At 40.0% G+C, this 19,272-nt stretch overlaps 1 protein-coding gene across 1 annotated transcript in view; it reads left to right on the forward strand.

Moving 5' to 3' along the window:
- Positions 1 to 233: 233 nt before the first annotated feature.
- LOC138360186 (uncharacterized) overlaps positions 234 to 19,272 on the forward strand; it is a 107,967-nt gene continuing 88,928 nt past the window's right edge. The window contains exon 1 of the mRNA XM_069320132.1: positions 234 to 575. The gene's annotated coding sequence lies outside the window, so the exon portion shown is untranslated. The remainder of the gene's footprint in view (positions 576 to 19,272) is intronic.

Genomic DNA, 19,272 nt, shown 5'->3' on the forward strand with positions numbered 1-19,272 from the left:
ATCGCTTTTTGTCGCTCAACGTTCCGTCCACCTCGATATGGATACTGCGTAGCGGCGACATGTTTGCCCTTATTTGGTGTCACCGTTGACGCCAGTGTATTTGTGAGTAGTGTACTGTTAACAGTTCTCGTGTGTCACCGTTGACGCTAGTGTAGTTGTGAGTAGTGTACTGTTAACAGTTCTCGTGTGTCACCGTTGACGCTAGTGTAGTTGTGAGTAGTGTACTGTTAACAGATCTCGTGTGTAGTGAAGTGTCTTGCTTTGGGTTTTACCAGCATTTATTGATTTTAGCTGTTGTGAAGACTGTACATGGTGTCCTGAAGGTACTGACCATAGTGTGACCGCAGGGCCTTGTCCTGAGTGTGACAGTTGGTTACATTGAGAGTGTGGCCTGGTGTGCTGTGATAAGTAATTAGAGACAAACTATCCTTAGCCACTCTCCTGCCTACAGCATTTGGTAAACCAGTGAGCCATAAGGTTTTGGTAAAACAAACAGCAAATAGCTTTTGGTTTAACAGCCAGTTTAGCGCTAGTGGTACATCAAACATCATCCGACAATTGTCGTCTAACAAAAGGTCTGTGATAATCTTAATTTTTGTTATTTCTTACACAAATTATTATAAAAGTTCAAAATAAGATTAATAGTTTTTCAAGTGAAAGTATATATTCAATATGTGACCATTCTGCTTAGAATTTTCATGTGCCAGTCCATAGGTAATGTATTTAACGTCAACCAAAGGGGACAAAGGTGTTCCTACACTCATTTGTAGACGTCGGCCACAGATATATAGTCTCCTCCACAATAGTGTCCAGGGTTTTTCATATATTACAGACTACTGCTGTTCTTTGTAAATGATGTTGAACTTCCAACATTTCACACAATTATTAACCACATGTCTAACCCTACTTTGGCGTTGTAACAACTACAACCACCACACCAGTGTAAACTACCACAAATATCAACACTCCAGCAACCAGGACCACAAGGTTCACCACGCCAGCATACATGACCACAAGGTTCACCACACCACCATACATGACCACAAGGTTCACCACACCACCATACATGACCACAAGGTTCACCACACCACCATACATGACCACAAGGTTCACCACACCACCATACATGACCACAAGGTTCACCACACCAGTATACATGACCACAAGGTTCACCACACCACCATACATGACCACAAGGTTCACCACACCACCATACATGACCACAAGGTTCACCACACCAGTATACATGACCACAAGGTTCACCACACCACCATACATGACCACAAGGTTCACCACACCAGTATACATGACCACAAGGTTCACCACACCACCATACATGACCACAAGGTTCACCACACCAGTATACATGACCACAAGGTTCACCACACCACCATACATGACCACAAGGTTCACCACACCACCATACATGACCACAAGGTTCACCTACCAGCATACATGACCACAAGGTTCACCACACCAGCATACATGGCCACAAGGTTCACCACACCACCATACATGACCACAAGATTCACCACACCAGCATACATGGCCACAAGGTTCACCACACCACCATACATGACCACAAGATTCACCACACCACCATACATGACCACAAGGTTCACCACACCACCATACATGACCACAAGGTTCACCACACCACCATACATGACCACAAGGTTCACCACACCACCATACATGACCACAAGGTTCACCACACCACCATACATGACCACAAGATTCACCACACCACCATACATGACCACAAGGTTCACCACACCACCATACATGACCACAAGGTTCACCACACCACCATACATGACCACAAGGTTCACCACACTACCATACATGACCACAAGGTTCACCACACCACTATACAACCCGCTCTCGCACAAGACGGCACATATATGACTTATTGCTAATAGTTAATATTTTCCTTATGAATTAGTACATATGTGGTATATTCCCAGTTATATTTTTATCAAGGCCCAAACTCTTCCTCACGTACCAATTGACGTCTCACAGTACCCGTCCATCGCCATAGACAGCAGAATAGTCGGGATTGGTTCAATTATAATGAAAATTGTAGTTTTCAGGTCCCACATGGGTTTTGAAATTGACCTGCTATTGTCCATTCTCTTAGAATATTACAGATCAGCTACATCCTATTGAAGGCTCGTAGTTTTGTTATGAGAAATATTAGTTGTTCTTAATAAATTATAATAAGCACTAAAATTCATTACATAAAATAAAAGTGCTTCAACAATCATTATTATTTACACTAGTTTGTGCTTTAAAAATCTTTAAATCTGTAGCTGATCTGTAATATTTTTTTTTTTTTTTATCTTTATTTGTATTTGTTCTCAACACTTTTTATTCTTTATGCTCAATTAGTATTAAGTTCTAGATATTAATGTTTTTCTTGCCCGAAACGCATTGCGTAATAGTGGCTTTAGGCATTGTATGTACTAGCTCTATCTATATATCAATCCATTAATGTAACATCACTTGTATGTATATACCTTACCTGAATAAACATATTTATTTATTTATTTATTTATTTATAAAGAAAGTATTGTAGAATCGTGAACAGAAAACGATGTTACGTTGGAATGTTTATGGGGTAAACTACTGCAAACAGGATGGTATTGTGTCTACTACCTACTGTAGGATGCGTATAGGGTCCACTACGACCTGTTAGGTGGGTAAGGGGCCCATACTTCTTGTAGGATAGGTCTGGGCCCATGAACCGCCCATAGGATGGGTATGGGGACCACTATGGGCAACAGCTATGAAAGCAGCTACCTCACAGGAAGCTGCAAAATGCACTGAGCAAATGCTGGAAAGGAAACGAACAATTATAGTTGTAGGAGTACAGGAACCAGAGGGATCCAATCGGGAGGAGTGGAGGAGGAGGGACCGAGTAACCATGACAGATATCTTGGAGGGACTGGATATGGAGGAGGCAAATAGCAACACAGAGAAGATTTTCAGGCTGGGCATCTACAAGAAGGAAATGAAACGATTGATAAAGGTAGCGCTCATGAACGAGGCAACAAAGGAGAAAATCCTATCCAGGAAGAGCAGACTTGTGAGGTTAGGGTAATACGAGGACGTCTTTCTGCAAAGGGACATGACAAGGGAGGAGAAAAGGAAGGCTGCAGAAGCATGAGGAGACGCAGAGAAAGGAGTGGGGATATGGGAGCCACAGGTCTCAGCTCAGTGTCTCGAGGAACCTCAGAGGGGAGTGGGAATCCCCCCACCAGTAGGCCAGTACCCATAGGGAGAATTGTAACAGAAGCCTCCCACCAACCAACCCCTCAACCATCTCACACCAATTACTTGCACCTCCCCAGACAGTACAGTCCCCCTTCAGATCATGCCCACATGTTCCCTGACCCCAGATCCCCCATGCCCCTTTTCATCCCCAACCCCTACCCCAGACCCTCACTGTTCCTGCACCCCATGCCCTTCCCTGTTTCTCCAGCCTGTGTCCTTCCCATTAACCCCACCCCAACCTCTCCTCCCTACCCCACCCCCCTCCCTCATGGCCTCCCCTCCCCAGGCACCCCTCCCCTCCCCAACCCCTGACCACCCTGTTAACTCACCCCAGTCTACCCTGCATACCCCAACCCATGACCTTCCACCACACCACCACATGCCCCTCCAGCTCCCCCATCTCTTGCCCCAACTAACCCCGCAACCCCGGATCCCCTCAGCCACATCACGTCAGACCCCCTAGCCCCCCCCCCCTGTTCCAGATCCTCCCAGCCCCCCCTCACACCCCAGACCCCCCAGGCTCTCCTTCCTAGGTTCACCCTTCCCAGGCATCCCTTACCCCCCAACTCCAGTGGAATCAACAGAAACTGAGAATGGACAGAAGAGTCAGGTTATGTACTCGAAAATAGATGGGATTAAAAACAAGGCAAGAAGTAAACCCAGATGTAATTGGACTTACAGAAACAAAACTCTCAGGAATCATAACGAATGCGGTGTTTCCCCCAGGAAACCCCCAGGAAATTATTCCCACTGTAATAAGGAAAGAGAGGGAAGGAAGGGGAGAAGGCGGAGTGGCTCTACTGATGAGAAAGGAATGGAGTTTCGAGGAGATGGTTATTCCGGGCTGCGAAGTGTTCTGAGACTTCATAACAGGCACCATGACGATGGGAGGACAAAGAGTAGTAGTAGCAGTGATATATAACCCACCACCAAATGAAAGAAGACCCAGGCAAAAGTATGACAGAAACAACATGACAGTTAACATTATCATTGAGAGAGCAGCCGCTGCTGCCTGTAGAAACCGATCCCATCTGCTCATCATGGGGGACTTTAATCATGGAAGGATAGACTGGGAAAACGGAAAACCACATGGAGGTGAGGAAACATGGGGAGCGAAACTGTTAGAGGTGACGACTAGAAACTTTTTAAGTCAGCATGTCAAGGGTCCCACGAGAATGAGAGGCAATGATGAACCAGCAAAACTCGACCTAGTATTCACTCTGAACGATTCAGACATAAATGAAATCGGTCTGGAAGCCCCCGTGGGTATGAGTGATCACAGTGTACTGTTGTTTGAATATTTGGTCGAAGAAGGGTTAATGTACTCAAGGAAGGGACCAGAAAACAAGAGGCCGGCATTCCGGAAGAGAAACTATGAAATGAGAAAATTCCTAACTGAAATAGCTTGGGAAACAGAGCTCAGAGGAGAAACGGTTCAAGACATGATGGACTACATTACACAGAAGTGTAAGGCGGCAGCAGACAAGTTCGTCCCAGTCCAAAAGGAAAAAAATGAAATAGAGATGAAAAGCCTATGGTTTAATCAGAGTTGCAAGCTAGCAAAGCAGTTAAGAAAAAAAGGGCGTGAAGAAACTATAAAAACAACAGAACACTAGAGAGCAGAGAAAGATACCAGAGCGCCAGCAATGAATACGTCAGGGTGAGAAGAGAGGCAGGAGAGGCAATATGAAAATGACACAGCGAGCAAGGCAAAGACTCAACCCAAACTGCTGCATAGCCACATCAGGGGGAAAACAATAGTGAAGGAACAGGTGATGAAACTGAGGATAGGGGCAGAAAGATTCACTAAAAAGGACAAGGAAGTGTGCGAGGAACTCAATAAGAAATTCCAGGAAATCTTCACCTCAGAGCAAGGGGAAGTCCCCGAGATAAGGGAAGGAACATCAACCCAGACACCACTAGAGGAGTTTGTGATTACCAGTGGGGAGATGAGGAAGCATCTGCTAGATTTGGATGTGACAAAGGCTATAGCCCCGGATGGAATCTCACCATGGATTCTAAAGGAAGGAGCAGATGCTCTGTGCCTACCACTCTCCATGGTGTACAAGAAGTCACTGGTAACAGGTGAACTGCCTGAACTGAAATTTTGAAGACGGCCAACGTAGTCCCAATATACAAGAAGGGTGATAGGCAGGAGGCACTGAACTACAGGCCAGTGTCCATAACTTGCATTCCATGCAAGATGATAGAAAAGATTGTGCGAAAGAAGCTAGTGGAACATCTGGAGCAAAAGAACATGAAACACAACATCAGCATGGGTTCAGAGATTGCAAATCATGCCTAACAGGATTGAGTTCTATGACCAGACAACAAAAATCATTCAAGAGAGAGAGAGGGCTGGGCAGACTGCATATTTCTGGACTGGCAGAAAACTTTTGACACAGCATCACATAAGAGACAAGTGCACAAACTGGAGATGCAGGCAGGAGTGAAAGGAAAGGTACCCCACTGGATAAGAGAGTACCTAAGCAACAGGAGACAGCGAGTTACCGTGAGGGGTGAGGTCTCGGAATTACGGGGAGTCACCAGTGGAGTCCCACAGTGATCAGTCCCTGGAATTATACGGTTTCAGATATACGTAAGTTATCTCCCAGAAGGAATTGACTCGTTCGATCCTCTCGTTGTTTGCTGATGATGCAAAAATTATGAGGAGGATAGTATGAGGCTACAAGATGACCTAGACAAACTGAAGGAATGGTCCGACAAATGGCTACTAAAGTTCAACCCAAGTAAATGTAAGGTAATTAAACTAGGAGGAGGAACTAGAAGGCCAGTCACTGGATACCGAATGGGAGATGAAGTCCTTCACGAAACGGACAGAGAAAAAATCTGGGAGTTGACATCACGCCGAACATGTCTCCCGAAGCCCACATCAAAAGAATAACATCAGAGCCCTATGCGAGGCTGGCTAGCATCAGAACTGCTTTTAGAAACCTGTGTAAGGAATCCTTCAGAACCTTGTATACCACATATGTAAGGTCAATCCTGGAGTATGCAGCCCCAGCATGGAACCCGTATCTAGTCAAGCACAAGACGAAGCTGGAAAAAGTTCAGAGATATGCCACTAAACAAGTCCTAGAACTAAGAGGCATGAGTAATGAGGACAGACTACGTGACCTGCATCTCACGTCGCTGGAAGACAGAAGAGCTAGTGGAGACATGATCACCACATACAAAATTCTCAGGGGAATTGACAGGGGTGGACAAGGATGGATTATTTAACACGGGTGGCACACGCACATGGGGACACAGGTGGAAGCTGAGTACCCAAATCAGCCGCAGAGACATTAGAAAAAACTTTTTCAGTGTCAGAATAGATAGTAAATGGAATGCACTAGGAAGTGATGTGGTGGAGGCTGACTCCATACACAGTTTCATATATAGATATGATAGAGCCCAGTAGGCTCAGGAATCTGTACAACAGTTGGTTGACGGTTGAGAGGCGGGACCAAAGAGCCAGAGCCTAATCCCCACAAGCACAATTAGGTGAGTACTATCATCAACAGGATGGGTATGGGGGTCCACTACCCCCCACAGGATGGGTATGGGGTCCTCTACCACCCACAGGATGAGTATTTATTTATTTATTTATTTATATACAATAAGGTACATTGGGTTTGTGAGGATACATAGCTTGGTATTTACAATTTTGTAAAGCCACTAGTACGCGCAGCGTTTCGGGCAGGTCCTTAATCTGACAGATAATTTCAAGTAGGTAAATTCAAGCAGAATTAATAAAATGATAAAAGATACATTGCAAGAAAAAAGAAAAATGAGATAGAGGACATTAGTAGGTATACTAAGTAGTATACTAGTAGTAATATATACTAAGTAATACTATTCTAGTAGCACATTGGAAGCTGTGATTGATTGCATTGACAGCTTGATTGGTAGTTTAGACAAGATTAATAAGCACCATACACCATAGTATCGCGTCTATTACCGCCCACAGGATAGGTAAGGGGTTAACTACTACCCATAGGACCCGTATGGGGTCCACTAACACCCTCAGGGTGGGTATTAGGCTCATTACCGCCCACAATTTGCTTATGGGGTCAAGTACCGTCCACAGGATGGGTATGGGGTCCATTATTGCCCAAAGGATGTGTATGGGGTCCACTGCCACCAACAGGATGAGTATATTGGGTACACTACCAACCACAAGATGGGTATGGGGTCCACTACGACTCACAGGATAGGTATGGGGTCCACTACCACCCAAAGGACGTGTGTGGGGTCCGGGGTCCACTACCACCCACAGGATGGGAATGGGGTCCACTACCCACCCACAAGATGGGTATGGGGTCCATTACCACCTACAAGATGGGTTTGGAGTTCACTACCACCCGCAGGATGGGTATGGGGTCTCCTACCAGAACAAGATGGGTATGGGGTCCCCTACCACCCACAATATGGGGATGGGGTCCACTTCCCCATACAAGATGGGTATGGGGTCCACTACCACCCACAAGATGGGTATTGGGGTCCACTACCACCCGCAGGATGGGTATGGGGTCCACTACCACCAACAAAATGGGTATGGGGTCAACTACCACCCACAAGATGGGTATGGGGTCCACTACGGCCCACAATATGGGTATGGGGTCCACTTCCCAATAAAAGATGGGTATTGGGTCAACTAACACCCCACAAGAGTGGTATGGGGTCCACTACCACCCGCAGGATGGGTATGGGGGTCCCCTCAACAGGATGGATATGGGGTCCACTACCACCCACAATATGGGTATGGGTCCACTTCCCCATACAAGATGGTTATGGGGGTCCACTATCACCCTCAAGATGGGTATGGGGTCCACTATCACCCTCAAGATGGGTATGGGGTCCACTACCACCCACAATATGGGTATGGGTCCACTTTCCCATACAAGATGGGTATGGGGTCCACTACCACCCACAAGATGGGTATGGGGGTTCACTACCACCCGCAAGATGGGTATGGGGTCCATTACCACCCACAAGATGGGTATGAGGTCCACTACCACCCACAAGATGGGTATGGGGGTCCACTACCACCCGCAGGATGGGTATGGGGTCCACTACCACCCGCAGGATGGGTATGGGGTTCACTACCCCCCACAACATGGGTATGGGGTCCACTACCACCCACAAGATGGGTATGGGGTCCACTACCACCCACAAGATGAGTATGGGGGTCCACTACCACCCGCAGGATGGGTATGGGGGTCCACTACCACCCACAAGATGGGTATGGGGGTCCATTACCCCCCACAGGATGGGTATGGGGTCCACTACCACCCACAAGATGGGCATGGGGGTCCACTACCCCCCCACAGGATGGGTATGGGGGTCCACTACCACCCACAAAATGGGTATAGGTTCCACTACCACCCACAAGATGGGTATGGGGTCCACTACCACCCACAAGATGGGTATGGGGGTCCATTACCACCCGCAGGATGGGTATGGGGGTCCACTACCCCCCACAGGATGGGTATGGGGATCCACTACCCCCCACAGGATGAGTATGGGGTCCACTACCACCCGCAGGATGGGTATTGGGTTCCACTACCCCCCAAAAGATGGGTATGGGGTCCACTACCCCCCACAGGATGGGTATGGGGATCCACTACCCCCCACAGGATGGGTATGGGGTCCACTACCACCCGCAGGATGGGTATAGGGTCCACTACCACCCGCAGGATGGGTATTGGGTTCCACTACCCCCCAAAAGATGGGTATGGGGTCCACTACAGTAGTAGGGAGTAAGAGCCACAGACGATATTTTTTTTGGGGAGAGGACCCCTGTGGACTGTACAGTCCACAGACGATATTTTTTTGGGGGAGAGGACCCCTGTGGACTGTAAGAGCCACAGACGATATTTTGTTTTGGGCAAATATCGTGTGTGGATCTTCGGGGGTTTCAGGTAATTTAGAATATCGTCTGTGGATCTTCGGGGTTTTCAGGTGAATTTGTGCAGTCACAGATTTGGAATTAGGGAATTCTTATAATGAAAAATAATGTCATACGAGTTTGTTAAAGTTCTTATGATGAAAATAATTTCCGAGACATAGAAGTTTGTTAAGGGCTTATGGAGAAATTCAAATATCGTGTGTAGCTCTTTAGGGTTTCCAGGAGAACTCTACGGACATATTTTACATGTTTTCAACTTACAAAATCGTCTATGTAAGCCTTAGTTATTCATGTAAATTTAGAAAGTTATCTGTATAAGTCAGGGTTTTCAGGGGCTCGTACATCACACCCCCCTCCCTCCCCCCCTTACCTCGCAATCTCTCGCGTCACCTTTATTTACCTTACGCCCGGCCGGCCAGTCGCCTCTTATCATATCTTATCTTCTCCATAATATCTGGACCGTCCCTCCTCTCTCTCTCTCTCCTCCTATGTCCTTACAACTATTTTCAGAGTTTCAAATAATCATAGAAGTTTATTTATATGTTTATGACCGAATTTGTAAAAGGACCATTTTCAGAGAATATTGTCTTAGATGTTTTGTTAAGGAAAACAGACAACTTATCCATAACATTTAGTTTTATATCCATTTACGGCTATTTCATCTGTAAAGACCAAAATTGAACAGAGCCCAGTTTTAAGCTCATATTTCATCAGAGTCCCGTTTATACCGAAAATTCGCCAGAGTCTACTTTGAGAGCAAAATTAGTCAGAGACAGTTTTAAGCTCATATTTCATCAGAGTCCAGTTTATACCGAAAATGCGCCATAGTCTACTTTGAGAGCAAAATTAGTCAGAGACAGTTTTAAGCACATATTTCATCAGAGTCCAATTATCAACAGAAATTCGCCAGAGTCTACTTTGAGATCAAATTTCATCAGTGTCCTGTAATCTGTGAAAATTTGACAGAGTCCAGTTCTTGATCGAAATTCATCAGAGTCCAGTTTTCTAGCAAAATTCGCCAGAGTCTACTTTGTGCCAAAATATTCAGAGTCCAGTTCATGATCGAAATTAATCAGAGTCCAATTAAAGACCCAAATTTGACAGAGACCACATTTTCGCTACTAGCAGTCCAATCCCCCTGAAATTTTAAACAGTCATATTTCAGACGTAGTAAATAAGATCAAGTCAGTTACAGAGCTCCAGCTCTTGTCCCCCTGTATTTGCATATTTTCTCTATATTCAGCTGTGTTCTTCACATTTTTTCCATGTTTTCTGTGTTCATTCCATGTTCTATAAATGTTCACAGCAAGCTCAGTTCAAATTTTTTCTGCCGTTCCAAATTTACAAAGACAAACCTTTCTTGTAACTTCTTAACTAAAAATCTTTCGCCAATCAACTGAAACATAGTCACTTTCCTCATTTCTCAACTAACTTATTATCCAATCAACCAAAAATTGTCAAAGGAATCTTTCCAACACTGTTCATAACTAAACTTATTCCCTAGTCATCAGAAAATAACCGTGTTCTTCATGTTTCATTGTCATTTCATAACTAAAAAATCTTTCGCCAATCAACTAAAACATAGTCACTTTCGTCATTTCTCAACTAAACTTATTATCCAGTCAACTAAAAATTGTCAAAGGAATCTTTCCAACACTGTTCATAACTAAACTTATTCCCTAGTCATCAGAAAATAACCGTGTTCTTCATGTTTCATTGTCATTTCATAACTAAAATTATCCATCAATCAACAGAAAAAAGTCATATTCATCATTTCGTAACAGCCATTATGTTTTCGTCAAGTAAGAAAATATAGTCAAAGATATCTATCATCGTCGTTCTTAACTGACATTTATACTTTGTGGAGCACTAAAAATAGTCAAATGTAACTTTTTCAACACTTTCGTAACTAAAACTATATGTCGCTAAGTAAGAAAAATAGTCAAAAGTGCTCTCCGTTACACCAAAGTTACTCTTCGAGAAATCAAAGGCACTCTTCAATACATCAAGGACTTACTCAAAGACACCAAAGTTACACTCTAAGACATCCTTCGAGACATCAAAGACATCCTTTAAGACTTCAAGGGCACTCGTCGAGATATCAAAGACACTCTCAAACACTCAAAATTTACTCGCATCCTCAAAGTTATTCTCAGAGTCATCAAAAAGTTAATCTCAGTCATCAAAATGCTATTCTCTAAGTAGCCTTTCGTTCATCAGAGAAACTTTCTAAGATATCTTCGTTCATTAAAGTTAATCTCAGAGGCATAAAAGTTATTCTCAGAGCTAACAAAATTAATCTCTAAAACAACAAAAGTTAATCTCTGTCATCAAAGTTGATCTGCAAAATATCTTCGAGACATCAAAGTTACTTTTCATTACATCAAAGACGCATTCAAATACTACCCATGTTCTCAGAAGTCATTCTCAAAGTCATCAAAGTTATTCAAAGAGCTAACAAAAGTTATTCTCAGAGTCACCTTCGTTCTTCAGAGAAACTTTCCAAAACATCTTTGTTCATCAAAGTTATTCTCAGAGGCATAAAAGTCATTCTCAGAGTTATCCAAAGATATTCTCATGTCCACAAAAGTTATTCTGAGCTATCAAAGTTAATCTCAAACATCTCTGTTCATAAAAATTATTCTCTAAGAGCTATCAAAAGTTATTCTCTATGTCATCAAAAAGTTATTCTCTGAGATAACAAAATGCTACTCATGTTCTCAAAGACATTCTCCAATTCATCAAAGTTGTTTCAAAGACATCAAAGTTAATCTCAGAGTTATCCAAAGACATTCTCAAAGTCATCTAAAGTTATTCTCTAAGACATCAAAGTTATTCTAAGAGTTATCAAAAGTTATTCTCAGTCATGTTATGTTATTCTCTAAGACATCAAAGTTATTCTAAGAGTTATCAAAAGTTATTCTCAGTCATATTATGTTATTCTCTAACTCACTTCCATTCATCAAAGACATTCTCTAAGCCCTCAAAGTTATTCCCTAAGACAACAAAGTCATTCCCAGAGTCATCAAAAAGTTATTTTTCGAAACATAAAATTTGCTCTGTAAGATATCTTCGTTCATCAAACTTATTCTCAGAGATATCTAAAGTTATTCTCAGAACAATCAAAAGGTATTCTAAGACAACAAAAGTTATTCTCAGAGCTACCCAAAGCTATTCTCAGAGTCACCTTCGTTCGTCAGAGAAACTTTCAAAACATCTTTGTTCATCAAACTTGTTTTCAAAGTCATCAAAAGTTAATCTAAGACATCTTCTTTCATAAAAGTTATTTTCAGAGACATCTAAAGTTATTCTCAGAGCTATCAAACTTGTTCTCAGAGTCATCAAATGTTATTCTCGAAGTCATCAAAGATATTTTCAGAGACATCTAAAGTTAATTTCTATGTTATAAAAGTTATTCTCAGAGACATCTAAAGTTAATCTTGCTCATCAAAGTTGTTCTCTAAGACATAAAAGTTATTCTCAGAGTCATCAAAGTGATCTCTAATTCACCTTCGTTCTCCCAAAGTTGTTCTCTAAGACACCTTCGTTCATCAAAGAAACTCTCCTTCTTCCATCATGTTATTCTTTAAGACATCTTCAGTCATAAAATTTATCTCCAAAATGTAACTAGTTCAGCTTTTCATGCCAAACCTGCATTTCTGTTTAAAACATATTTTCTTAGTTGCTTTACCCTAAAACTGTTCTCTGAACTACACTGTTCAAACCTACGTAACCTATCCTCTCCACCCAATGTTACTTAGTTAACGTAACGTTCCTAAACCTAACTTTACCTATCCTAACATAACTTACCTTACCTTACCTATCTTACCTAACTTTACCTATCCTAACATAACTTACCTTACCTTACCTATCTTACCTAACTTTACCTATCTTACCTAACTTAACCTGCATAACCTAACTTTACCTATGTTACTTTACCTTACCTATCTTACCTAACCTAACCTAACTTTACCTATGTTACCTTACCTTACCTACCTTTCCTAACTTATCCTGCTTAACCTATCTTACCTAACTTTACCTATCTTACCTAACTTAACTTTCATAACCTAACTTTACCTATCCTAACATAACTTACCTTACCTTCCCTATCTTACCTAACTTTACCTATCCTATCCTAACCTAACTTGTCTTACCTAACTTAATCTTACTTTCCCAAACTGATGTATCCTAACTTATCTAGTCCAACCAGACATGCTCTAACTTACATAAGTATTCCTTCTTGTCTTTTTGTGTTTCGTCAATCATTGTCTCATATTCATTTACTCTTTTCATTAGTTAATTTCTCAAATGGTCACTTATGCATTTCAAGTGCTATTTGTTAGAGATTGGATATTTAAGCATTTCAAAGGATTTTTGTTATATATGGGAACTTACTCATTTCAAGGGATAATTTCTCAAATGGACGTTTTTGCATTTCAAGTGTTATTTGTTTAAGATTGGGTGTTTAATCATTTCAAAGGATTTTGTTATATATGGGAATTTACTCGTTTCAAGGGCAAATTTCTCAAATGGTCATTTTTGCAGATCAAGGGTTATTTGTTAAAGTTCATCAAGTTGCTCATAAGTTGTATTTAGTAGGTTCTATCTTATGTTCTTATTCCCCAACCCCTTAACCTAACCTCTTGTAATCTTAGTGTATTTAGTAGGTTCTATCTTATGTTCTTATTCCCCAACCCCTTAACCTAACCTCTTGTAATCTTAGTGTATTTAGTAGGTTCTATCTTATGTTCTTATTCCCCAACCCCTTAACCTATCCTCTTGTAATCTTAGTGTATTTAGTAGGTTCTATCTTATGTTCTTATTCCCCCACCCTTTAACCTATCCTTTCAAATGTAGTTTATTGTGTTTTTTGACATATTTGTTGAATATATTATCCTTTTCCTAACCTTTCAGATGTAGTTTTGTTTCTCCTTTTTGTATATTTTTACCCAAACAATCTTTCCTTCTTTACTTTAATTCTCCTACTCCTTCTAACCCTCCTTTTCTATCTCTCTCCCTTGTTCTCTCTCTTCCTCCCCCTCTCTCTCCCTCATTTGCTCAAATGCTCTCTTGTTTCTCAAATTCAAGTCTTATTGCTCCCATTCTCACACCCTCACTCTCATTCACTTAGTTTTTCTTTTTCTCAAATTCAAGTCTTAGTGCTCCCATGCCCACACTCTCTCTCATTCTCTCTTCTTTGGTCCCATTTTCTTCCGCCCCCTCTCTCTTACTCCTTGCTCTTCTTTCATGCTCTCACTCCCTTGAGCTCTTGTTTCTCAATTTCAAGTCTTAGTAGATCTGATTCTTTACTATTGTAATTTTATTATTACTATGATAAAGAATGAACTTATATGTGAAAACAAAGTAAAGAAGGAAAAATTGTTTGGGTAAAAATATACAAAAAGGAGAAACAAAACTACATCTGAAAGGTTAGGAAAAGGATAATATATTCAACAAATATGTCAAAAAACACAATAAACTACATCTGAAAGGATAGGTTAAAGGGTGGGGGAATAAGAACATAAGATAGAACCTACTAAATACACTAAGATTACAAGAGGATAGGTTAAGGGGTTGGGGAATAAGAACATAAGATAGAACCTACTAAATACACTAAGATTACAAGAGGATAGGTTAAGGGGTTGGGGAATAAGAACATAAGATAGAACCTACTAAATACACTAAGATTACAAGAGGTTAGGTTAAGGGGTTGGGGAATAAGAACATAAGATAGAACCTACTAAATACACTAAGATTACAAGAGGTTAGGTTAAGGGGTTGGGGAATAAGAACATAAGATAGAACCTACTAAATACAACTTATGAGCAACTTGATGAACTTTAACAAATAACCCTTGATCTGCAAAAATGACCATTTGAGAAATTTGCCCTAGAAACGAGTAAATTCCCATATATAACAAAATCCTTTGAAATGATTAAACACCCAATCTTAAACAAATAACACTTGAAATGCAAAAACGTCCATTTGAGAAATTATCCCTTGAAATGAGTAAGTTCCCATATATAACAAAAATCCTTTGAAATGGTTAAACACCCAATCTTAAACAAATAACACTTGAAATGCAAAAACGTCCATTTGAGAAATTATCCCTTGAAATGAGTAAGTTCCCATATATAACAAAAATCCTTTGAAATGCTTAAATATCCAATCTCTAACAAATAGCACTTGAAATGCATAAGTGACCATTTGAGAAATTAACTAATGAAAAGAGTAAATGAATATGAGACAATGATTGACGAAACACAAAAAGACAAGAAGACATACTTATGTAAGTTAGAGCATGTCTGGTTGGACTAGATAAGTTAGGATACATCAGTTTGGGAAAGTAAGATTAAGTTAGGTAAGACAAGTTAGGTTAGGATAGGATAGGTAAAGTTAGGTAAGATAGGGAAGGTAAGGTAAGTTATGTTAGGATAGGTAAAGTTAGGTTATGAAAGTTAAGTTAGGTAAGATAGGTAAAGTTAGGTAAGATAGGTAAGATAGGTTAAGCAGGATAAGTTAGGAAAGGTAGGTAAGGTAAGGTAACATAGGTAAAGTTAGGTTAGGTTAGGTAAGATAGGTAAGGTAAGGTAACATAGGTAAAGTTAGGTTATGCAGGTTAAGTTAGGTAAGATAGGTAAAGTTAGGTAAGATAGGTAAGGTAAGGTAAGTTATGTTAGGATAGGTAAAGTTAGGTAAGATAGGTAAGGTAAGGTAAGTTATGTTAGGATAGGTAAAGTTAGGTTTAGGAACGTTACGTTAACTAAGTAACATTGGGTGGAGAGGATAGGTTACGTAGGTTTGAACAGTGTAGTTCAGAGGACAGTTTTAGGGTAAAGCAACTAAGAAAATATGTTTTAAACAGAAATGCAGGTTTGGCATGAAAAGCTGAACTAGTTACATTTTGGAGATAAATTTTATGACTGAAGATGTCTTAAAGAATAACATGATGGAAGAAGGAGAGTTTCTTTGATGAACGAAGGTGTCTTAGAGAACAACTTTGGGAGAACGAAGGTGAATTAGAGATCACTTTGATGACTCTGAGAATAACTTTTATGTCTTAGAGAACAACTTTGATGAGCAAGATTAACTTTAGATGTCTCTGAGAATAACTTTTATAACATAGAAATTAACTTTAGATGTCTCTGAAAATATCTTTGATGACTTCGAGAATAACATTTGATGACTCTGAGAACAAGTTTGATAGCTCTGAGAATAACTTTAGATGTCTCTGAAAATAACTTTTATGAAAGAAGATGTCTTAGATTAACTTTTGATGACTTTGAAAACAAGTTTGATGAACAAAGATGTTTTGAAAGTTTCTCTGACGAACGAAGGTGACTCTGAGAATAGCTTTGGGTAGCTCTGAGAATAACTTTTGTTGTCTTAGAATACCTTTTGATTGTTCTGAGAATAACTTTAGATATCTCTGAGAATAAGTTTGATGAACGAAGATATCTTACAGAGCAAATTTTATGTTTCGAAGAATAACTTTTTGATGACTCTGGGAATGACTTTGTTGTCTTAGAGAATAACTTTGAGGGCTTAGAGAATGTCTTTGATGAATGGAAGTGAGTTAGAGAATAACATAACATGACTGAGAATAACTTTTGATAACTCTTAGAATAACTTTGATGTCTTAGAGAATAACATAACATGACTGAGAATAACTTTTGATAACTCTTAGAATAACTTTGATGTCTTAGAGAATAACTTTAGATGACTTTGAGAATGTCTTTGGATAACTCTGAGATTAACTTTGATGTCTTTGAAACAACTTTGATGAATTGGAGAATGTCTTTGAGAACATGAGTAGTATTTTGTTAGCTCAGAGAATAACTTTTTGATGACATAGAGAATAACTTTTGATAGCTCTTAGAGAATAATTTTTATGAACAGAGATGTTTGAGATTAACTTTGATAGCTCAGAATAACTTTTGTGGACATGAGAATATCTTTGGATAACTCTGAGAATGACTTTTATGCCTCTGAGAATAACTTTGATGAACAAAGATGTTTTGGAAAGTTTCTCTGAAGAACGAAGGTGACTCTGAGAATAACTTTTGTTAGCTCTTTGAATAACTTTGATGACTTTGAGAATGACTTCTGAGAACATGGGTAGTATTTGAATGCGTCTTTGATGTAATGAAAAGTAACTTTGATGTCTCGAAGATATCTTGCAGATCAACTTTGATGACAGAGATTAACTTTTGTTGTTTTAAAGATTAATTTTGTTAGCTCCGAGAATAACTTTTATGCCTCTGAGATTAACTTTAATGAACGAAGATATCTTAGAAAGTTTCTCTGATGAACGAAAGGCTACTTAGAGAATAGCATTTTGATGACTGAGATTAACTTTTTGATGACTCTGGGAATAACTTTGAGGATGCGAGTAAATTTTGAGTGTTTGAGAGTGTCTTTGATATCTCGACGAGTGCCCTTGAAGTCTTAAAGGATGTCTTTGATGTCTCGAAGGATGTCTTAGAGTGTAACTTTGGTGTCTTTGAGTAAGTCCTTGATGTATTGAAGAGTGCCTTTGATTTCTCGAAGAGTAACTTTGGTGTAACGGAGAGCACTTTTGACTATTTTTCTTACTTAGCGACATATAATTTTAGTTACGAAAGTGTTGAAAAAGTTACATTTGACTATTTTTAGTGCTCCACAAAGTATAAATGTCAGTTAAGAACGACGATGATAGATATCTTTGACTATATTTTCTTACTTGACGAAAACATAATGGCTGTTACGAAATGATGAATATGACTTTTTTCTGTTGATTGATGGATAATTTTAGTTATGAAATGACAATGAAACATGAAGAACACGGTTATTTTCTGATGACTAGGGAATAAGTTTAGTTATGAACAGTGTTGGAAAGATTCCTTTGACAATTTTTGGTTGATTGGATAATAAGTTAGTTGAGAAATGAGGAAAGTGACTATGTTTCAGTTGATTGGCGAAAGATTTTTAGTTAAGAAGTTACAAGAAAGGTTTGTCTTTGTAAATTTGGAACGGCAGAAAAAATTTGAACTGAGCTTGCTGTGAACATTTATAGAACATGGAATGAACACAGAAAACATGGAAAAAATGTGAAGAACACAGCTGAATATAGAGAAAATATGCAAATACAGGGGGACAAGAGCTGGAGCTCTGTAACTGACTTGATCTTATTTACTACGTCTGAAATATGACTGTTTAAAATTTCAGGGGGATTGGACTGCTAGTAGCGAAAATGTGGTCTCTGTCAAATTTGGGTCTTTAATTGGACTCTGATTAATTTCGATCATGAACTGGACTCTGAATATTTTGGCATAAAGTAGACTCTGGCGAATTTTGCTAGAAAACTGGACTCTGATGAATTTCGATCAAGAACTGGACTCTGTCAAATTTTCACAGATTACAGGACACTGATGAAATTTGCTCTCAAAGTAGACTCTGGCGAATTTCTGTTGATAATTGGACTCTGATGAAATATGAGCTTAAAACTGTCTCTGACTAATTTTGCTCTCAAAGTAGACTCTGGCGAATTTTCGGTATAAACTGGACTCTGATGAAATATGAGCTTAAAACTGTCTCTGACTAATTTGCTCACAAAGTGGACTCTGTTCATTTTTAGGTATAAAATGGTCTCTGATGAAATATGAGCTAAAACTGTCTCTGACTAATTTTGATCTCAAAGTAGACTCTGGCGAATTTCTGTTGATAATTGGACTCTGATGAAATATGTGCTTAAAACTGTCTCTGACTAATTTTGCTCTCAAAGTAGACTCTGGCGCATTTTTGGTATAAACTGGACTCTGATGAAATATGAGCTTAAAACTGTCTCTGACTAATTTTGCTCTCAAAGTAGACTCTGGCGAATTTTCGGTATAAACTGGACTCTGATGAAATATGAGCTTAAAACTGTCTCTGACTAATTTTGCTCACAAAGTGGACTCTGTTCATTTTTAGGTATAAAATGGTCTCTGATGAAATATGAGCTAAAACTGTCTCTGACTAATTTTGATCTCAAAGTAGACTCTGGCGAATTTCTGTTGATAATTGGACTCTGATGAAATATGAGCTAAATACTGTCTCTGACT

The sequence above is a fragment of the Procambarus clarkii genome, unplaced genomic scaffold (genome assembly GCF_040958095.1).
Source record: "Procambarus clarkii isolate CNS0578487 unplaced genomic scaffold, FALCON_Pclarkii_2.0 HiC_scaffold_99, whole genome shotgun sequence".
NCBI classification, from domain to species: Eukaryota; Metazoa; Arthropoda; class Malacostraca; order Decapoda; family Cambaridae; genus Procambarus; species Procambarus clarkii.